The sequence below is a fragment of the Siphateles boraxobius genome, unplaced genomic scaffold (assembly GCF_051911475.1).
Source record: "Siphateles boraxobius isolate OS27281-9 unplaced genomic scaffold, OSU_SipBor_1 41, whole genome shotgun sequence".
NCBI classification, from domain to species: Eukaryota; Metazoa; Chordata; class Actinopteri; order Cypriniformes; family Leuciscidae; genus Siphateles; species Siphateles boraxobius.
Genome location: NW_027509042.1, coordinates 5,891,468 through 5,915,525, shown reverse-complemented (window position 1 = coordinate 5,915,525; position 24,058 = coordinate 5,891,468). Strand labels below are relative to the sequence as shown.

At 37.9% G+C, this 24,058-nt stretch overlaps 1 protein-coding gene across 3 annotated transcripts in view; it reads right to left on the bottom strand.

Annotated features, from left to right (window-relative positions):
- rap1gapb (RAP1 GTPase activating protein b) overlaps positions 1 to 22,951 on the bottom strand; it is a 106,469-nt gene extending 83,518 nt beyond the window's left edge. The window contains exon 1 of one of the 3 annotated variants that reach the window (XM_077197967.1): positions 22,662 to 22,951. The gene's annotated coding sequence lies outside the window, so the exon portion shown is untranslated. The remainder of the gene's footprint in view (positions 1 to 22,661) is intronic. The other 2 variants (XM_077197963.1, XM_077197966.1) reach the window with 2 other exon arrangements.
- Positions 22,952 to 24,058: the final 1,107 nt, after the last annotated feature.

The following is a 24,058-nucleotide window of genomic DNA, read 5'->3' as shown; positions in this document are numbered from 1 at the left end:
ACTCGAGAAATTGACCCTTTTCACACGCTCTCATGCCACACATCCATTTTCTCACGCAGAGAAAAATCGCAGACAAAGAGGACACTGACACCGACAGACAAGACAGAGAGGGTTACTTTTGATATGGAACAAATTCTCAGCTGTCAGATTCTGTCAATATTTTAAGGAAATTCACACAATAAATAACGTTTTGGCGCTTTTAAAAGTGACAGATCGCAGTAGCGCGTCAGTTCAAACGGCACGTGATACAGTAGCCTACAATCCCACCCCCCACCCCCACGGTGTGAGTTAGTGGAGGCGGGGCTAATTAACATATTGATGTATCCACGTATACTAAACGAAGTAAGGCTGTAGAGTTGCATTCAAGCAATTTTAAGGCAAGAAGGATTTTTTTTCACACAAAAAAAAAACTTTTAGTCGTCATTTTGGAGATCAAAGATGAGTTTTAAGGGATAAAATTGTTGACTACAGGGGGACTTTAAATAAGGATGATGTTTAGAGCTCACAGGCCTGATCAGAGTTCTCAATGTTCTCTTTCATTTTTCATTTCCAAGCAACTAAACTTCAGAACAACAAATGCTCAAAAAAAACAAGATTTTTTTACCAGAAGTCTCTCATGATCACCATCATTTGATGATAAAAATACAGTAAAACACTAATATTAGGAAATATTATTACAATTTAAAATAACTATTCGAGAAATCCTTCTAATATGCTGATTAAATGCTCAAGAAATTTTTTTTTTTTATTATCAGTGAAAACAGTTGCTTAATATTTCTGCGGAAACTGATACTTTTGTTCAGGATTCTTAGAAATGTCTGTGATATTTAATCAATTTAATACATATTTCCTGAATAAAAGTATTAATTCAAAAAATAAAATCTTACTGATATATAGGGACCAGTGTATGTATGTATGTATGTATATATATATATATATATATATATATATATATATATATATTAGGGATGCACCGATACCGATACCAGTATCGGTATCGGGCCCGATACCAAGCTCATGTACTTGTACTCGTACTCGTAAAAATACCCCGATACCAAAGACCGATACCTCACGTATATCCTCAGCTTATATTTCTTAATCCTTATAAACACTCTTCCTGCAGTTATAGTGTTGCTAGATTTAATAGTACACTCTAATATTTCACTTTACACTTTCGGCTGTGATTACATTGTTACTCAGTGTTATGTTAAACATTTGTTCTGTGATTTCTTTGGCACTTTATGACAAATTTGATTGTCTTGTTGTCTGTGATTTCTTTAGCATTTTGACAACTTTGTGACAGGCAGGTAAAATTTACATTCATTATGTCCTTGGTTTTGCCCTTTGGAGGTTATTGGACTCTGTGAAATTTGGGCTTTGAAAATTTGTGATAAGCACAATAAGAATGAATTATTTTTTTAAGTTTATTTAAGTTGTTGAAAATAAAGATGCTGATATGTTCATTAGTCTCATTGTGTTGTTCTTAGAAAATTGCCACATAAAACGAGAACCCCCCAGTACAACAGGCATCGGTATCGGTATCGGCGAGTACCAGGAAAAAAATATCGGTACTCGTACTCGACCCTTAAAAAGTGGTATCGGTGCATCCCTAATATATATATATATATGCTATAGTGCAGTTAGTCATGAAAAAGCACTTAAAGGATTAGTTCACTTTTACTTATTTACTCAACCTCAGGCCATCGTAGGTGTATATGACTTTCTTCTTTCAGATGAATACAATCGGAGTAATATTAAAAAATATCCTTGCTCATCCAAGTTTTATAATGCAGTGGATTGCAACCAACAGATTGAAGAACAAAAACGTGCATCCATCCATCATAAACGAACTCCAAATGGCTCCAGGGGGTTAATAAAGGCCTTCTGAAGCAAAACGATGAGTTTATAAAGTAAAATAACTAGCACACCAGCGGTGTGACACTAATGCAAAACCAGACCTCATTCGTCTCAATGGAAAGCATATTTACACTGTCTGAATCGTTCCCTATCCACTATATAGAGCACTATGTGCCATTCACAATATAGAAATAAGTGATTGTGTGAATAAGTGACCGATTTCAGCTTCCGCTTCAGCGTCTATTTCATAATGTAGCGGGCAAGACGCTTTAGATTCTAGAGAGCATTTGATTGGAGGGAAAATCTGATGAGAATCTGAAGTGCAGAGTGATGTCATCAAAATCGCTGATCCATATTGATGAAAGAAGACTATGTTTTGAATGCTTATATTTTATAAATGTGAATTTTGTTATTGTTTTGGAGCACACTAGCTTATAAATAACCTTAAGGCTAACATATTCATACTAAAAGCCAAAAGACTTGGGACTTTATGAAGGACTCTTTTGACTAGTGCACATATTGCAACCACCCAGAACACCCAAGCAATCACACAGCAATGTGCTAAAACACACTCAGAACACCTTCGAAACTGCATAGCAACATCCTGCTAACCACCCACAACACCCTTTATCTCTCTGGCAACCACACAAGCACCACTCAGATTTTCACCACATCTAGTTTAAATTCAAAAATACACTTTTCAAAACCTTGTGGGAGCATATACACTCTTTACAAGAGACAGTTTAAGATTACGCAACCCATCCTCACGAAAACACCCGAGGTTGACACGTGGATTCTTCTCTTCCCAGAGCATCCTTTTCATGAGCCTGCCTCCTCTGAAACCTTTCTTCCAGTCATCCTCACATCCACCCCTGGACTGAAGCACTCTGTCAGGGAAGGTAGACATGATAAGAGAATCTAATCCCTTCTGTTCGTTTACCCCTTTCCTTTCATCATCTATCACTCCATCAGACAGTGAGAGGCGATTGAGGATCTGTCAGTGACAAGTCTTTCAAATCGAGGCTGTGCTCCCAGGGAATTGTGAGGGTGGAAGTGGAGAACAGACATGCAGCCTTCCTCATAACAACTAGATCAGTATTAATGATCTAATCAGAACTAACTCAATGGAACAGGACTGTGCACACAGGCACTCACGGCTAAGTCTTCTTGTAGTCTAGATAACTCTGTTAAATGTCATCGTGTATTTAGTATAAGGATTCAAGTACAAACTAAAAACTGATGTATAGATTCCATTTAAAGGGAAATTCACTTTTACATGGTGTTTGAACATAAATGTGTCAGTGTGTGTACACAACCACCCTATAAAATGTTACAAATCCACCCACTCCTTTTTTTATACCCATAAATCATAAGCACTGTCTCAGAAGAAGCCATTTGCAGATTCTGTACAAAGTGACGTCACTTTGCACAGGTCCTGCCCACGACTGCTGAACTTTAGTCGACTATTAAGGGGCAGCCCTAGAAAACAGATGCTTCATCTTTTGTTTGAAGTACAATAAACTTCATGAAACTCATCAGTAAAGTTATGGCCATAATTCGGACGGGGTTCACAACAACAGGCTTGCACTAATAGGTATAAAAGCAAGATGACAACATAAGTTATAACCATAATTAAACTGAACAATACCTATTCTATCTCCATACAGCATATTCTCTGGCTCTGTAGGCATCATTTTCCGACTCTGGTTCTAACTGAATACCGGTACAAACAGTTTCTGACATTTTCAGTGTGTGAGATTATCCCGTTTTGTTGTGTGCTGGAGCAGGAGCTGTTGAAGCTCTGCCCTCTTCTTGAAAGTTGGGGCCGGAGGAACCAGCTCATTTGCATTTAAAGGGGTACACACAAAAACGGCACGTTTTTGCTCACCCCCAAAAAGCGATTTAAACACGCTGTAAAAATTATGTGTGGGGTATTTTTAGCTAAGATTTCACATACACACTCTTGGGACATCAGAGACTTATTTTACATACTGTAAAAAGGGCATAATAGATCCCCTTTAAGGGGATTAAAGGAGCAGTTCACACAAAAGTGAATATTTTGTCATCATTTAGTAACCCTAATGTTGCTTTAAAAACACATTCAGTGCGTGTATTCTAGGACTGCATGATTAATGGAAATAAAACCAAAAGTGTGATTTGGGAATGTTATATACACAATTTAAGAAAGCAACATGCGTCAATCGTCTTCTCAAACTTGTATTGAAAAGCACTTATAAACCAGCGGTTGTCAACAAAAGGGAACCTTTACGAGCTCCCTGTGGTTTTCGTTTAACATTTGGAAATAAAAGACAACCAACAAATATTGATATTGTAATTTTAGTTGTACAAATAAAAAAAAATTAGATCATTTTTTTAAAGTGCCCCTATTATGCTGTTCAGATATTACCTTTCATGCAGTGTGTAATATAGCGGTTTGTGAATGTAAAAGGTCTGCAAAGTTTTAAAGACCAAAGTGCACAACAAATAAAGTTATTGTCTCATAAAAGAAAGAACCGACTCTGAACTGCTGAAAAGAGTCGTCAGTGTAGTGTTTATGTGTAACTCCTGGTCCATGTTTTCTGTTTAACGTCAGACTGTGATGTAAGTACGTATTGATCACGTGATAGGAAAGAAGTAAAAACAAAAGAGTAAACTGCAAGTTCGAGAAGAACTCTTCCTGTGTATGTGTGTTTTCGTTCATCAAATAAAGCAAGACACTACATTTTGGCGACGAGTGATGAGAGATGTAAGTTTAACACGACAATCAAAACAAAAACTGCTGTTTAAATCGCACGGATCGCGAGATGACGACCCTCCCTCATTTTCCTATGTTCGATTTTCACTCCGAACCCAGCTCAGTCGGCTCCTGATGGAAAAAATGGCAGAGTCGATACGCATTCAATATTGAGGAGGACAAACAGAAACGAGCCCTCTTACTACTGTACATCACGCGGGACCCAATGTGTTCGACATTTTTGAAACGCTGCCAGAAACGGGAGACGACTACGCTACAGTGGTGAGAAAGCTAGACGCGTATTTCTGTCCAAAAGCCAATCCTGAATATAAAACATATTTATTCAGACAAACAAGACAGCGCGAAGATGAAACATTGGATGCTTATCACACTAAATTGAGGCAGATAGCAACAAAATGCGAGTTCACAAATGTGGACAAAGAAATCAAATCACAGATAATCCTAAACTGCAGTTCATCGCGTCTCCGCAAGATGGCACTCTGTGACGCTACAATGACACTTTGACAGAGCTCAAGAAACAGCAGATAAACAAGCAGCTGGCATAGAAGAGATACATGCAAAATCATCCAACTCATTCAAAGCACATGTAATAAATAAGAAAACTCTGAACAGAGACAAGCAGAGACATTTTAAAACAAAGACTAATGACAGTTTGACATGCAACAATTGTGGAGGACATTTTCCACACGATGGAGGTCAGAGAAACTGTCCCGCAAAAGGAAAAACCTGTAAAGGCTGCGGAAAGTTGAATCATTTTCAAAAATGCTGCAGGTCAACACACTATACAACAAATTTCCCACATCCAGCAAAGTCTAAGTTTCAAAAGTTCAAACAAAAAGTTAATAGTGTGCATAAAAGGGATATAGCGTCCAAAACACTCCCTGAAATGTCAGCGAGTTCAGATGAAGACTATGTATATGTCATACACACAGTTCAACATTCGCAACAACAACCCCAGTCACAAGTGGAGATTGCAGGAGTGCCAGTGAAGGTCATCATCGATTCTGGTGCAAGCGTAAATATTGTTGATGACACTGCATATCACAAAATAAAACAAAAGATCACATTAAAACCATCAGATGCAAAGATTTTCGCATATGGCTCTTCCACTCAACTTCCACTGAAAGGAAAATTTCAAGCCAAAGTCTGTTTCAACAGCACGGACACAGCAACCATGTTCTATGTGATTGATGGTCACTCAGGTTCTCTGCTGAGCTACAACATTGCAACAGAACTTGGAATTCTTCAAATAATCAGTGCAGTGTCGGACAAACCAGCTGAAGCTCCCACTGTGACTCAATTACTCGAAGAATACAAAGACCTTTTTGAAGGAATCGGAAAGCTGAAAGATTTAAGTGAAGTAACACATAGATGAGTCCATAAAGCATACAGTGCAACCACACCGACGAATTCCATTCCATATCAGAAAGAAAGTGGAGCAAGAACTTGAAAAACTTGAACAACAAGGTATCATTGAAAAAGTCAGCGGCCCGACACCATGGGTATCACCTATAGTTGTTGCACCAAAACCCAAAAAATCCTGACAGCGTGCGCATATGCGTGGATATGAGAATGCCCAATTGCGCCATTCAAAGAGAACGTCATATCACCCCGACGGTGGATGATCTGATACACGACTTAAACGGAGCTGTACTCTTCACAAAACTAGATCTGAATGCTGGATATCATCAGCTTGAACTAAATCCTGATTCCAGGTATAAAACAACATTCACGACTCATGCAGGTCTCTGGAGGTACACTCGTTTGAATTTTGGGATTAGTTCAGCAGCTGAGGTGTTTCAAAACACAATTCAACAGGTCCTTCATGGCATCCCAAATGCAAAAACATGAGTGACGACATCATAGTTTTTGGTAAATCGTGAGACGAACACAACGCCTGTCTGCAAGCGGTCTTCAAGAGACTTAGAGAGAAAAATCTCACCCTCAACAAAGATAAGTGTGAGTACAGTAAGACAAAACTAGACTTCTTTGGATATGTGTTTTCAGACAAAGGAATTTCTGCAGATCCAAAGAAGATAACAGCCATCAAGAACCTCCCAGCCCGACAGAATGTGTCCGAACTACGCAGTCTGCTCGGAATGACAACATACTGTTCTCGGTTCATTCAAGACTACGCAACAACCACACAGCCATTGCGTGAACTCATCCGGAAAGACCACTCATGGAATTGGGGGCCGGAACATTAAGCAGCACTGGACAAGCTTACAACTTATCCAGAATGCTACAATGGCATACTTCGATCAAAAGAAGAAGTCCACAATACTTGTTGATGCAAGTCCGGTTGGTCTTGGTGCCATACTAAGTCAACCAGACAAAGACAGTTCCGGTAACAAAGCAATTGCGTATGCCAGTAGAGCGCTCACAGATGTAGAACAACGCTACTCGCAAACCGAGAGGGAAGCTCTAGCAATAATATGGGCATGTGAACATTTCCACTTATATCTCTATGGTTCACACTTTAGTCATTACGGATCACAAACCGATAGAGCTCATTTTCAATAACCCTCGAACATCCTCACCAGCCAGACTTGAACGCTGCAGACTGAGACTGCAACAATATACGTTCACAGTCCAATACAAGCCCGGAAAAGACAATCCTGCTGATTACATGTCAAGGCATCCTGTGGATGGACAACCCACGGACAACTGTTCAAAAAACGCAGAAAGACACGTCAACTTCATAATTAACAACACAGTCCCAAAAGCAATGACGTTAGATGTAGGGATGGCGAAAACATTTTCTTGACCGACCACCGAGCCTCATTAGCCGGTTGAAACCGGTTAACCGATTAGTTTAAAAAAAAATGCCACGCTATTTGAAATAACAGCCATTTCGAGCCGCGCCTGCAATTTCGCAACTCTGTCGCATCTCTCTCTGCCTCCCGCTCACACACACACACACACACACACACACTGCCCCGGCGCCGCGCTTCCACTCACGTCACTTTTTTAAAATCCCCTACAGCGCGAAACATGAGTCCCACAAACGCGGGGCCGAGGAGCTTGTATGTAATCGGAGGACAAATGGCTCCTTAGTTTCGAAATGGTTTGGGTACAAGGTGATCGCGTTGAAAATAAAGGCGTTGGTCTAGCGTTAGAAGCTCATTTGAAACATTGCAGCGTGTCATTTAAGAAAATGACAGCTCCGAAGAGACTCCGCTTAGTTTGAGGTAACGTTAGTGCTAACAATAATAAAGAAAGATTATGATCATCATCACCTTATCTGTTATTACTGAAATGTAGATGTAATGTATTTCTACAGTATTACTACTGTATTTAAGCACTGTATCACACAAGTTGCAACTTACTGTATCATTATTTTTGGTGAAATGGTCCCACACACTAACCTTACGTTTCTTTGCACGCTTCATCCTGTCGTCTGCCCTGGCTCTAACCTCCAGTGTTTTAGCCTGTAGCCTTTACTTTTCGCAAACCTTGTGAGCGCGCGAACCCAAACGCTGTGACCTTGCGCCAAATGTTTTTATTGGTTTATTAAGTACAAACAGGCGAGTTATGAAAAATTGAGTGTGAGGGATGTGTTCACTTCACACAAAAATATCTTCGAATAAGATGGCTAACTGTAGTAGCGTTTAGTCCACTGTCCATAATAGCCTAATTTAGAGATCACTTTTTTTTTTGACCGACTACCGACAACTTTGAACGGTTAACGTTGAGACGGTCAACCATCGGTCAAACGGTCATCGGTTAGCATCCCTAGTTAGATGAAGTACGACATGAAACGATGAAAGACTCTGTCCTACAAACAGTGATAAAAGAGTTGAAAGGTAAAGCCTGGACACATTTGAAGCTGACCATGCCAGGCGCGTGCCACGCAAAACTGAAGGCATTTCATAAGCTGAGACATTTGCTCACAGTAAACGCGTCACAAGACACTGTCCTTAGAGGGAATAGACTTGTTTTACCTGCCTCTTTGTATTAAAAAGCCATCCAACTTGGACACGTAGGACACACTAAACAGCTGGTCAGAGAAAAGGTATGGTTCCCTGGTATCGATGCAGAAGTGGAAAAAGCTGTGCAAGGATGCTTTCCATGTCAAGCAGCCACGCTCCAGCATCACTCGGAACCCCTCAACATGATTCTCAAACTGGACAAGATATTCTCGACTTTTGGCATACCCAGGACAGTCAAAACTGACAATGGCCCACCATTCAATGGTCACTGTTTTGCAGATTTCAGTTCATATCTTGGTTTCAAACACAGAAAGATAACCCCGTACTGGCCTAAAGCGAACGGAGAAGTAGAACGATTCATGAGAACACTTAAAAAGACAGTCATGACCAGCAATGCAGAAGGTAAACCATGGAAGCAGTACCTGTATAGTTTCCTAAGAAATTACAGAGCAACACCACATGGGACCAACCAAAAGCCTCCAGCAGAACTACTGTTCGGAAGAAAGATTAACACCACATTACCTTCGAATCCACAAGTCACACCAAAAACTTAACTCAGCGACATTGATCACGCTGCTAAGCAACGGATGAAAAGGTATGCAGATCTTCAGAACAGAGCAAAAGAATCCAATATCAAGACAAGTGATGTTGTACTCTGCCGACAACCCTCGACAGGAAAGTTGACGACTCCATATGAGATAAAACCCTACAAGGTAATCAAGGTCAAAGGGTCAATGGTGACAGCAAGTCGTTCAGGAAGATGCATTACACGAAATTCCTCATTTTTCAAAAGACTTCCATCTCATCTCTCAGTTGAGCAGAACGAAATCTCTGATGACGAAGAGATGACGTCAGAGGACAAGGTCCAAATTCTGATGTGTTTCAGGACAATGTACCACGAAGCACACGGCACACTACCGCCGATCCAAGACACTCTGACTTTTCAAATACCCCTCGATACGACCTGAGACCAAATCACAGGGCACCAAGATATTTGATTGAGGAAATGTAAGATGTTGTTTTCAACTTGATTCAAACAATGGTCCACAAGTATTCATTTTATTTTGCCAATTTTTACTGTTGTCAGGTTTTGACATGTTCCAACAATGATAGCTTAAGGACCTCAATCTTAGTTTGTTTTTTATTTTCGTTTTGATTATACTGTACACAATATGGCATACTTTAAATTTTATGCTGTAGGTACATCTTCATTTTGAATAAGGGAGGAATGTAGTGTTTACGTGTAACTCCTGGTCCATGTTTTCTGTTTAACGTCAGACTGTGATGTAAGTACGTATTGATCACGTGATAGGAAAGAAGTAAAAACAAAAGAGTAAACTGCAAGTTCGGGAAGAACTCTTCCTGTGTATGAGTGTTTTCGTTCATCAAACAAAGCAAGACACTACAGTCAGTAATTCCAGTCTCACTTCCGTAACTTTCATATGAAACAATGTGACAAATTTACATAATGCCAGCCTATGAAATAGAATTCATTCTTAATTTTGGAGTTTAACAGCCATGGTTTCCATTCTCTTTCACTGTATGGAAAACAGCAGTACAGACCTTCTTCAGAAACAACAACAACTCCTGTTGTTCTCCACAGGAAAAAATCAAATCAAACATGTTTGAAGATAAATGAGGGTAAGTAGATGATACCAAAATTTCCTTTTTGTATGAACAGTCCCTTTAAGAATTGGTACTGTGCATTCTGGTCACACAAATTTGAATAAGCTAAAAAAAAAAAACCTTCCTGCCTCTTGTACACTGAGGTTAATCTAATTGAAGTAGTGGAAGTTATTTATGGAAATCTGCCATCTCTAATACAACACCAAAAATGAATAATGCAAAAAAAAAAATCTGTTGGAAAAAATTTGAAGTGACCCAGAGCTGCAAAAAAACAGAGCTGCATTAAAACAAGAAGCGTAATCTGAAGTGTTCCAGGAGCGTCTGATGGAGTGCGATTTGCTAATCCAATACCTCTTGACAGCTCAGACCATTCTGCAATCAAATGCATACTGTATCATATATAAATTACATCAAAGAATATTTTATTACCATAACACCATCTTGCATGAAAATGCTTAGATGTGGTGGCTATAAGCATTACATTTACATTTATTCACTTAGCTGACGCTTTTATCAAAAGCGACTTACAATTGCTAGATATGTCAGAGGTCGCATGCCTCTGGAGCAACTAGGGGTTAAGTGTCTTGCTCAGGGACACATTGGTGTCTCACAGTGGATTTTGAACCCGGGTCTCTCACACCAAAGGCATGTGTCTTATCCACTGCGCCATCACCACCCGATGTTTGAAGCACTCTACTTGTATTGTATAAAGTAACAATATTACAGCGTGGCATGCGTGTAACGGAAAAAATTGCAGTTTTATAATGCCAGTTTCAACGCTGGCAGTAGTAATGATCGTAATGCCAATCTGACAGTTCAAGGACCATTGGTATTGTATGCTGAAGTGGCACATTGGCATTTTTAAAGGTGAGCTAGAGATGAAAGCTCTGAGATTGACCATGACTCATAATGACCCTAAAGGCCTGTATGTGTCTGTGTATCCGGGTGAGCACATCCCTCTCTGTCTTACCTCATGCCCACAGCATATCTCAGCACGCCTGAAGCATATTTAGCAGGACTGTCTAGACCACTGGCACACACAAACACACACAGCAAGGACAGATACTGCAAAGTGATTTATTCCACCGTGTAGGACTGCATATATAATATTCAGGGCCGGCCCGAGGCATAAGCGAACTAACCGGCTACTTGGGGCCCCCTGGCCACCAGGGGGCCCCCCAATCGAGTTTAATTTTTTTTTTTAGATGACTTAAACAAGTGACATAAATGAATGAATATGAATGAATGAATGAATAATTCAAGAAAAGAAAATTTTGATTTCATGATTAATATACCTGCCAACAACTGATGCTGTCTCTGCGCATAATCTAGATGCGCATAATCTAGACACCTCGCGATTGCATAGACAATTCGTGCGCAACTGCGCATAGTCACGGTATCGGTTTAAGTTGGAGAAAATAGCCGCAGGGGAACTTAACCTTCTAGGTGTAAGGGTAGCAGTTTGAATAAATAATAAACATAGCAGTTTGAACTCTTCTCCACTTTATTATACCACACATCAGATCACTAACTCCAAAAACCCGCGACACTCCAGTACCAAGTGCGCACGACCCATTCCTATCTACGACAAGGCCAGAGGGGAAAAAAATGGATTGCATACACACATACAACGAGCGCCAGTACATCATTAACGGTATTATAGTAACAGACTTTGTTGGATTCTGTCATGTACAATCCAACAAAGTCTGTTACAATAATAAAAAAAAAGATTTTGAGGACAGTTGAGAAATAATAATATTTTTACAGTTTTCAACAATAATTGTCATTGTTGGACCCTTGCTCTTATTATGTTTCTGATTTCTCATACTTTGTCATTATTTTAGCAAATAATTTATTTTATATGTTTTGAGACTGTTTGTTTAAAAGAGCTAGAGTTAGTAAAAGAGATAGTAAAAGAGTAAAGTAAAAGTTAAAACTTTTATTTAAGTTGGCATCTATTTTTATTAAGTATTTATTCTGTATTAATACATAACCTCACTGTATTCATTTATAATGTATCATTATTGTGTGACATTTATGTCAATAATTGTCAAGCACGGGTGACTTCGCGTAGTGGGAGGGGCCACCAAATCAAATTCTGCTTAGGGCCCCCAAAAGGCTCGGGCCGGGTCTGATAATATTCATGACCTTCAACCAATTAAAGGATATAAATCAAATAAAGTTACATGATCCACTTATTTATTCACACAATAAATGAATATACATTACAAAAAAATGGCTTTATAAGTCAATATCTTGTTTGTCATATTTCAATGTCATTTAAAGGTCATTTTTCAAAGAAGCTTCTCATCAAAGATGCTGCAGTCCTTAAATTGTTCGGTCCGACCTCAAATTCACAAGTGAACTTCTAACACATTTTATTTTATATTATGGAGCCAGCATAATCTGAAATGTATAGTTTTTAAACGGATATGCAACACTAACGTGTTGCTAAGTTGATGTTGAAGTGTAGTTTTGTACAGTCTATGGTTGCCACAAGCTTTGATAGAATATCTGTTGGAAACAAGACAAAATACATTGTTTGTTTTCCTAAGTTACAGACACTGACCCTGTTTTTATTGAGTAAAAGACGGTGAGATTGAGTTCACTCAGTCTCTGCGTTTTTTGTTTTGCTGTGGGACGGACATGGCATTAGTAAAAAAAAAAAGTAACATTGTAAAAGAAATTGTAGCACCTCAACTTACTGTATCAGTAGGAAAGAAGTAGTTACGTAGCTTAACATTCGGTGTCTGCTAACGTCATATATTGTAAGGCAGGTAAGTGTTTCAAACTCAGTGTGTAACTAGCTATTATTGTACATAATTTGGACATTTACATCGATTTTGGCTGGGAAAAAAATCTGACTTTGTTTACAAATAATTTAAATTAGTGTTAACGTTAAATCTGCGTGCAGCATTGATGGAATTATAATACTTTTACAATAACGCCAAAAGTAAAAAAAACAACAACAAAAAAACATTCAGAAACATCCTTCTGTAAGCGCGTTTGAGGAGGTGGTGGGTTGTCTCCTGTCGTCGATTTGGGGTCTGACTCCGGCTCAAACAAATAAGGCCGGATAACATTTCCCTCAGCAATCTCCATCATTAGTGTTTTACTTACCTTACTTATGAGCATCACCAAGCCACAGCAGGCTACAGAATACATGACCCTAGCTACCTGTGGTTGGCCTGGCCGTGTGACACTCAGAAAACAACAGGCCAATCAGAGAGAGGCTCATGAATATTAATTAGACAGGCCAAAATCGACCTGTTCTTAGCAGAGCTCTTGAGAAAGTAGCTGTAAAAATATATTGGGATGGTTTTTGGTACTTAAATCAGAAAATATATATTATTAAGGACATCAAAACCTAAAATAAAACTCCAAACACGTGCACAATATGGGACCTTTAACATACGCCTATTACTGACCTATCGTTCATAGAAGATTGAGCTTCGAGAACTAGCACAGAAAGTATGGCCTGCATTGCCATCAAACAGATTGACTGACTAATAGAGCTGCATGATTAATCGTTAAAATATCACAATCTCGATTCAAACACCCACGTTGGCGCTTGGTGTTACAGAAAAAGGAAGAATTATATTCCTCCTGTTTATGGTTAATCATATAATCAAACATATTTTCTTGTGTGCATATTTATTACACACACATACACAAACATATATACACACAAATATATATATATATACACACACACACACACACAAATCAATGACATCTATATTTGGTTCTGAAGATGTAAGTTTCCAATAACTGCTGGAACAAGCTGTTTTTCTGTAAGTGTTAAAGTACAAACACTTTAGTGCCACTTCTACTGTGGCCAAAAAAAAACATCTTAATTTAGATACTGTACTAATCTGCGTATACACTTTGTTTCTTTGAATTGAGGTATAATACCAGAACTTTCCATCACGTGTTGTCTAGCAATATGATAAAAATATGTTTATCAGTCTTTTTGCCCCAAAGGTGTCAAAACCACTGCAATCTAATTTTATAGCTGTAGCACCAAGGTGTCATATTGGCCATACTCATCCTAAAAAGGAACTTGCACTTGCTTATCTGTTCAAACAACAAGCGAGTAACTACAACCTACCATAATCGAAAACGAGAAGATAACTAAATAAAAACTAGTTTTGAATGACAAAAACTATGTCGAAAATCTATTGACATTTTTGTCAACGAATAAAAACTAGACAAAAATGTTAGATAGTGACGATTTGGGAAGCGATCCAGTCAGAACTGATGTCCTGCGTTTGTAGATGCGCACATTTGTCCTGTAGTATTAGGGACGTGCTGCTGATCTAACAGTGGCACACGGGTTCACATGTGCTGCATGTCTCATGAAATATTAAAAAATGTAAACGTTTGGGAGAATGAGTAGAGCAGCCATATAGATCTGAATGAGAGTGACGACGACGCATAGTTTTCTGTTAAGACAGTTTAAACATGCCTTTTAGTCTGGGACTAGGTTTAAGCCTTGTCTGTGAAACCAGGCATCAGTGCCCAGATGTCAACTTCTGGCTCAACCAATGGCATAATTCTGGGGCGGTACTGTTCGTTTGTTCAAACAAATGAGAATGGGGTGGAGGAGGCGAAACTGTTCGGAAAAAAACTGCTCTGGTTTAATTTACAGTATGCACTTCCATTCCATGTCTAAGTGCACAGAGCTTACACAAAAATAATAATAATAATCATCATTTAAATTTGTTTTGTTTACAATTAATTTTAGTATAATTATTAAGTCAAGTTTTAGTTTTAAGTTAGTTTTAATTTAATATTTACTAAAATTTGCTGCAAAGTATTGTGGCAGCAGTTTCTCTCTACACAATCTAATGTGAATGCAAAACACCCCACATGCAAAGCATCTGTCTTCAAATCTTTCCACAAACAGTAGCAACATGGAGTCATCCACAGACACAGCTGCTACTGACATTCAGCACACGTTGTGAGACACGAAACGTAGCTTCACGCAGTGCATCGATCAGAAGACCAGGAAGCAATATCATTGTTATTTTCATAACTGCTTAAATTCACTGATACAGATTCAGATGCTAACATTTTTACCCAAAGTCAACATCAATTTTAATTCACAACCCATTATATTTTTAAAAATAGGAAGGTAGAGACTGAAAGACAGAAAGGAGAAAGAGACAGAAAATGAGAGACAGAATTTGAAAATTCAAAGCAACACATTAGTATCACATGGGTCTTTTGCCGGACAGGGTCTCTTTCTCTGAGCAGCTCTGTAGTTTTAGCCCAGTGCCCTCAGATGTCTGCAGGAGCCCGGTGTGGCCCCCTGAGGACCTCTGTTTAAATCTTTCACACTGAGAAATCATTACTCACATTGTGCTGGGGGTGTCCCTACTGACCCCAGCACAATGACTAATAGACTGGTATACTGAGCCTGTCTCTTTACCCCACAGGAGCAGCAGAGGAGAACAAGAGAGAGGAAAGAAATAACCATGTTATATCTCAGTAGATTAGTCCCAGTGACAATTACATATTCAACACCCTCCTTAAGTCTCTCACTCACACACACACACACACACACACACACACACACACACACACACACACACACACACACACACACACACACACACACACACACACACACGGAAAAAGGCCTATCTGAATATTTATATTATTTATATTTATTTTACATATTATTCATATTAACAAGCATAAAATAACTTCTATAAATAACTACAGATGCAACTCTACAAGAAGACAGGCAGACAGAGATACTATAATCCATTTTGTATAATATTTTTCAAATTATTTTTCATTTATATGTCTGCACTTTTAAAGAAAACACCATTTTATAATACAAAAACAGCTTCCATGACCTTAAATTAAAATCTACAAAAGTTTTAGATATTAGGTTTATTAACAGTGGTGGTATTGATAATATTACGTTTAAATATTGTCACAAAATTCTGTTACTTTATGGGAGATAATAAGAACACTTCCATTTGCTATTTAAACACCCCATTACGCTAACAATGCCAAGGTCGTGGGTTCAATCTCTATTGGGAAAATACAAACAAGCAAAAGTATACCTTGAAAGCATTGCAAAAGCTGCTTTGAAAAGTCTGTCATATGCATATGCGAAATGTGAAAAAGTGACATTCATCTATCTATACATCTATGAATCTGTCCATTTGTTTTTACATATTCATGTTTTCTATATTGTCTTGAGAAATCTGATTTCAGATAACCTCCTGGATGGCAGTGATAGCATTTGCTAAAGATTACTAGCTGTACGCTACAAAGACATCTGACATTGGGAATCTTATAAAAGCACATTATCTTTAATGGACAAGAAACAGTTTCCTTTACATGTTACCTTGAGTTACAATAGTGCTATCCAACTATCTGTCTACACAAGTGATATGAACTGTTTTTATAACCTCTGCTTTATCCAATCTATCATTTTTACCGCCCATATCATCTCATTTCTTGAAGGTCGACAGACAGTCCATAACCAGTGCTCGTCAAGAGCACGATCACACGTCTCATCTTCAGACAGCAGTGTCACGTAAAGACTGCAAGGTTCAATATGCTTAATGTCAACAATTTAGTGCTAGTAATAAACATTGATTTTTACTTAGTCTTTGATGAAAATCTTTGGATAGAGGCATCACTCCATATATCATGTTTTTATATTTAATATGCTGACAGCTTTACAATGGGAAGGACTGTGTAAACACGGCCACCTTACTTTTCTTTACGTTCACACATGTTTAAGGTAAAACTCACTCTTAACATCAACAGAACATCATTAATCAAATGGACAAATTCAAACAGCTGCAAGAGCGTCAATTTCATTCTCAGTCTAAACCAATTCCATAGCAATTAAAAGGAATTCCAAGCAATTCCAAGTCAATCTTTTGGAGATAAATCTGTCGGTCTAAAAAAATGTTTAGTATTATGTTTAATTTATTATGTTTAATAAATTACGTTTAACCGCATCCTGAAGGCCAACAAATTGACTTGTCTAAGGTGATTCAACAAAATATTACAACATGACAGGCTCAAGACTTAAACTCCTTTGATTTATTTCCAGAGGCACTAGGAATCAGAGGGAAATTCAAAGCAATCCCTGCTGGAAAGGCAGTCCAGGTTCCTGAAATGAAAATGTTCATCTTTTATGATGTCACTGAAACATTTGCATACTGAATTACAATTTGGCTGCATCTAAAATCGCATACTTCCCTACTATATAGTAGACGAAAAACAGTTATGACAAAAGAAGTCTGAATTCACAGTAATCATAAAAAAATGTAGGCAAAAAGTATCCAGATTACTATGCTATTAGCCCACAGGGGAGGATTAGTGAATGGCAGCGACGCAACTGGCACTAGGTTACACGATAATGACAACATGGCGAATGTAGGAAGTCCAGACTAGATTCATACTACATACATTCATGTACTTTTTTAGCAGTCGCAAAGTAAGTACTTATTCAAAATAAGTGCCTACCCAAGAGCATATGCGATTTCGGATGCAGCCAAAGCCTTCTTTCTTGCATTTATTTGCATACTGAATCGTGATGGGTCTTGTCTTCCATCTAGGATACCACTGATAATCATCCTTATCTGGAGAGAAATCAGGACATGCTGAGCATCAAGACCACAGTAAATGACGCAGCATTTAAAACTTCAGTTGCCTAAAAATGTGGTATTTCCTTCAAGAAATGCAAATCTATAGTAGCTGTTATTTCTGCAATACATGTACTGTATACCACAAAGTCATTTCACAAGGTCCAGCATCAAGGTTCAGTGTAAACTCTAAAAAGATGGTGCTATAAGAAGTACAGCAGGTGGGATTTTGCAACAACACAGAATTGAAAGAACAATCACAAAATGTGTAACTGTTGTGTCTTGGGCTTGCAGGAAACATTCACTCTCTCTCTTCCAATCCCTCTCTCCACAGTATGTACACTCTACATCCTTGGCCTTGATTGCACTTGCTAAAAAAAATACGTGCTGCCTGATGCCTTCAACACATCCTTTCCATGTCCTTGTCCCAAACTATCATCAATTTTTTGAAAGCATATTCAATTCAGTGCACCTCAGAATTAGATATTTTCAGTGTGTTTTATTTCCAAAACAAATTTCAACCTTTTATGTACATGAAATCCATCTTGGGAACTTTTTGTCATGTCTTCATAGTTTATTTTGTACAAAGCCTTGTATGCTTACATTTCATCATTTCCCTTTGACCAAAACGCAATATTAGAATATAAATATGAAAATAAATAAGTTTTTTTTTTAAATGTCAAAAGGGTCTAAACTAAAGGCGTTTACTTGAATAAACACCAATAGGTTCAATATAGACGTGGACATTATATTTATTGCATCATCCTCATCTTACATAAAACAGTTTTAATCAATTATGATTAACAGCTCAAAACATTTCTGATATACAAAATCCTTCGACATAAAGCTAATTCTGCCCGTTTTCACACAATAAGAAAAAGCTGCTCATATCCCAAAAATTTTGTTCACATGACTTTTTATAGTGACCCATTTCAGGCTCTTATCTTGCCAATCACACCACTCTGGCATGATCTTAATAAGACATCAACAAATATCATTTAAAAAATGACATTTCATTTTATATAAAATTAGAAGAACTTTTCCAGTACGCTGTAAAAAGAATTCCACCTATTTCAGTTTAAAAACTTAAGTTCAGTTGCCGCCTTAAATTTTAACTTAGTAATTTCAACTTTAATTATAATAAACTGACTTAATATTTAGTTAAATAGTTGAATCTTGTATAAATAATAAAAAAGTTGAAATTGCTTAATTTATTTTGATGACTTAATGTAAAACCATATGTTGCAAATGCCATGACAGTACATTGACAAGAAATGCTAATGCCAGTGACAAGTAATATCCTGAAATATACATGCTAAATAAGTTAAATATAGCATGTGCTATGATAACTGTGGATTTTAACAGAAATAGATAAGATTAATTTGTTCCAGGGCTCAAGTAGCTGTGTTACTGTAGCGTTCAATTTTTTTTTATTTGAGCCAACATATTCTTTTTTAAAGTTGTATACTGTATTAGTATTAACATTTTAACTTTTAAGTTTAACATTTCCAATCAAATTAAATCTAATCAATAAGCCTACAGTATATACTGTATTTAAATCAAATATATTTGTACACTTTCTGTAATATTTCATACAGTAGCTAAATCATTGATTATTTTATGCAAAGTAAATAAAGGTAGACTTATGAATTCACACTGACACCACATTGGAAAAAAAAAAAACAAGATCAAATTTATTCCCATTTATGGACACATTTTTTATTGCTTGAGGCTGTTTTTGAGTAGAAGGCATTCAGGTTCACTCACAGAAACTTGTTTACAAAGCCACTCTATCCCTTCCTCATAGATCCTGCTCAATTATCGTTCAGCTCATCTATCCTTGCCCTTTCACCCATTTATTTCTCCTCTATAACCAGGCCTAAAACCTCCAACAGCATTGAACTTTTAGCCTTGGCCAGCAGCACTGAACAGTCAATACTCCTCCACTCGCTCTGACTAATCTAATAGTGTTATTTTTCTGTAGTGGAAAGTGCTGCGGGGTCATTAGACTTGTGAGATGGGGAAAAAGCCAACAATCAGCAAATAGCTTCAGGAACTCTTGCCCTCCATGGCATCTCGACAGCTGTCCACCACTTTAAATGGACGGACCACAGAATAATGTTAGCCACAGGCAGGGTGTTAGAGAAAGAGTGCAAGGAAAGAAACAGGAGTGAGGACTGGAGGAACAGAGGATGAAAGAGTGTGAGCAAGAGAGAGTGGAGAAGGTGAGAGAGCGAGGGAGAGAGAGGAATGGTGGAAGCAGATAAGAGACACTGAGGAGACAGAAGGGAGGGTGAACACGGGCGATAAAGGGGTGGAAGAACCAGGGCATTGGACAAACACCAATCGTATGTCTCACTACATGCAGGCTCAAGTAAGATTCGGTCACCTCTTATAGTTCCACATTATAAAATGTTAAAGACGGTTAGAGAAAAGCTATTGTGACAGTGCTCAGAACAGCTCACTGACATACTTTTAAATTGGATTTTTTAAATGTTATGTGAACGGGTATTAAAGAAATAGTTCACTTAAAAATTAAACTTCTGTCATCATTTACTCACCCTTAAGTTGTTTCAAACCTGTATGAATTTCTTTCTACTGCTGAACACAAAAGAAGATATTCTGAAGAATGTTGGTTAACAGTTGATGTATTTTTTTTTTCCTACTATGAAAGTCAATGGGGTCCATCAACTGTCTGGTTACCGGCAGTCTTCAAAATATCTTCTTTTGTGTTAAAGGTACAATATGCAGGAATTTTCGCCAACAGGGGTCGCTAACCTCTTACAATAACAAAGGCGTATATTGATGACATATATTCCACATTAAGCTGAATTATGGATCTTGTCATCAAGCTGATGGATCTTTTATGGATGAGTGAATACATTGATGTTTTTAACATGACTGTGGTGTGAAGCAGGGCGCGATTGCTAGACGTATACCAGCGCCACACACAACGTGAGTCCCGCGGATATAAAAGAATAAGGGCATTTCATTCTACTGAACTACACGCAAGTGCTGAATTAATAGCTACTCACACAGGTCAGTTTATTAGACGAATTAAACTTGAGGTAACGCAGCGCTGTTTCAATTGCTCTAACAGTTACACTATCACACTAAACAGCATTTTAGTGTGTTGAATGTTGTTAGTTAGGTTGTGTGTTCGCTGTATGAGACTAAGTACGTTAAGCTAGATCAACATTAGAATAACATACAGATCATATTCTAACATTTCATCATGTTGAACTAAATAACATTGATTAGTTTTATGTACATTTGCTCACCTGTCTAATAAAGTACATGCAACATTCACGTCTCTGTCAAGTCGAAGTTAGTCGCGGACGTGGAGCTCTCGGCATCTCGAAAGATGCTGATCTTCGTTTTAGTCCTCTTTTTGTCTCAAAGTCTGCTTGCCATGGTTCATAATGTTTAAACAAAACAACAACAGCGTGAGCGTCTTGCTAGCATAACGGCAATAACCCGGTTGTCCACGTCTGTCGCCATGGTTACTAACGCAGTGCGAGCGCAAACCTGGCGGAAACCGAGGCTAACACGGATATGACGCCATTGACTGGGGACTCCTCACCCCTGCTCACACAGGGTTAATTTGTTTCCTTGGTTAAAAGCGCAATTTTCTCACGATTTACATATAGTTGGAAACATTTGGGATATTGAAAGTAATCAACAAAACAAAATGTATAACATTGGCCTAGTGGTTTTTGGATATTTTACTGCAAAAATCCTGCATATTGTACCTTTAAGCAGAAGAAAGAAATGCATAGAGGTTCAGAACAACTGGAGGGTGAGTAAGTGATGACAAAATGTTAATTTTTGGGTGAATTAAACCCCTTAAATACTGAATATGCCCCAAAAGGCAATGAATATGAATTGGTTTACGCCTCTAATTATCTCTAAATCACCCAATTTTTAAAAGAATTTCATTCCAAACCCAATTTTTATTCTTTCTTCAGGCTCCAGAAAAAATACAGAAAGCACTAGAAAAGTAGTCTATAATCCACTATATTTCAAGCCTTCTGAAGTCACATTGCTTTGTCTGAGAAAGAGGCATAAAATTTAGGATTTAGGTCTAAAGTCTTCTTCCTCATTGGTCCCGAGTTCAATTCAAAACAATCAAATGCATCACGATCAGTCAACAGAAATGTGAGAACTAATGATGTTTGACATCACTTTGACAATCTATGGAACTTTTATAGCTTTTTGTGTCCTTTTTGGAGCTTGACAGCACAACTCACTTTTATTATATATGGAAAACAAGCAGTTCAGACATTTTGCAAAAACATCCAATTGTGTGGTCCACGAAAGCAAGACAGGTTTGGAACAACATGAGGGGGAGAAAATAATCAATACTATTCCTTTAACACAATGGGATAAGCATCACATCTTGAACCATTCTGATAAAGCAGAGATGCTGAACACACTTGACTGAATCACAATGGCAGGCTCAAAACAGCAAGTTTCCTCTGAGCCTCTGAGCGCTTCTCTCAGAATTCCTCTCATCTCTGTACACAAAAGAGCAGCATGGTTCATTTTTAATGGCAAGCTAGCTTCTGAAATATTCTACTTCTCATACCAGCAACAACCAACCGAGTGTCCGAGTTAAATTATAAGGAATGACTAAATAACGCTCCAAATTAAAGACTTGTCAATTAATATTTGGGGAAGCATTTAAACATTGAGCTTAACCTGACAGGTTGACGACATGCAGCACAACAGTTAATTCTCACAACAATAACATGTAACACATAGCTCATATAAATTTAACTGCTCCAGCGTGGTGTTAAGGATAAGACAAGCAACTTTAACATCATTGCAGAAAATATGCATAAAGCACCATAAAGTGAAGTGGCTTACCGTCAGTTATGTGGAATCTCACTCGGATGATGCTGGGACAGGTGTAAGTCTTCGAGGCAAGGCAAGGTTGGGAGATGTACCTAATTCGCTGTTGGGCGAAATAGTGCTAAAATAGCGAAATTGTAAGGTTTGAGAAAAAAATTAAACGGATGCCCAGGTTTGTTAGTGAACTGCAGTGTAATTAAACCAAATATGTTTGAGCTCTGTCCACTCAGAAATGCCAATGAGGAGTGAATGCGGAGCGTATCCTCTTTCAAAGAATCAAACCGAGGCTACAGTACAGAAAGCCCGAGTCACGTGATGCTCACTCCTCACTCTCTCACCGCGCGCGGGCAACACAATGAACACATTTTCCTTTCAGCTGAAGATTTTGATAGCCTATATGCTCTGGGGATGTATTAGCGTAGCCAGAAAAGCGTCTCTGGGTGTGCATAAGAAAAACTGGGTGTGCCACATTTATTGTCAAGTAATATAAAACATTCACTCGTCCAAGTAAAAAATTGGTTGTCCAGAAAAAAATGAGATTTTTTTGTGTTGTAAATACAATTTATTCTGACGCAATATTCTCATCAGTGTTCAATCAGCTTTTACATATTTAAATCTGCATATTTATGATATGTTAACCTTTATAACGAGCATTTTTCCCTAATCGGTTTAAATATGTGTTTCTCTTTCATTTTAAATTCTTAAATTTGATCAATAAATTCAATTGAAATAATAAGAACTATATGGCTGTTACCAATTAAATTAATTAATTTACACTGAAATATTACAACTGCATTAAATAATGTTATGAGGTTGTTAAATAATTTTTGGAATATACGAATAGAATTATAGCCTACTTTTAAACACAAAACTAAACCACCAGTAGAGGGCAGCAAGTGACCGTCTTAATGAGTGAGTTATTGAGTCATTTATTCAAATGATTCGTTCAAACGGCTAAATCGTTCAGCAATGAGGCAGTTGTTTAATGGGTCATTGAATCTTTGACTCAACCGATTCATTCAAAGCGCTGAATCATTAAGTATTGCGGTTACGTTTTCCGGTGAGATGCGCTGTGGTTCTGCTGTGATCTTTCTTTTGAACTATTTTCGCGGCTCAAATAGAACAAAACAGCCAATTTTGTTTCTAAAATGTAAGTGACTTGATATGAATTACTTGTTTATTGAACTGTCGTATGAAATCAGTGTCACATTTTCAATTGTGATGGTATTCAGCACTCGTGGTCGTGTTATGTTGCTTAACTGTATCATATCATATGTTATAAATATAAAAACTCCGCATGGATTCTTTTAACCGCTGTATGTTCGTTTCTTTGTGTGAACTGTGCTCAGTTTCCATTTCTCCTCATGAGGCGCGAGCCTCAACAGCACAACCTTATTACCGTCAGTCAGCGG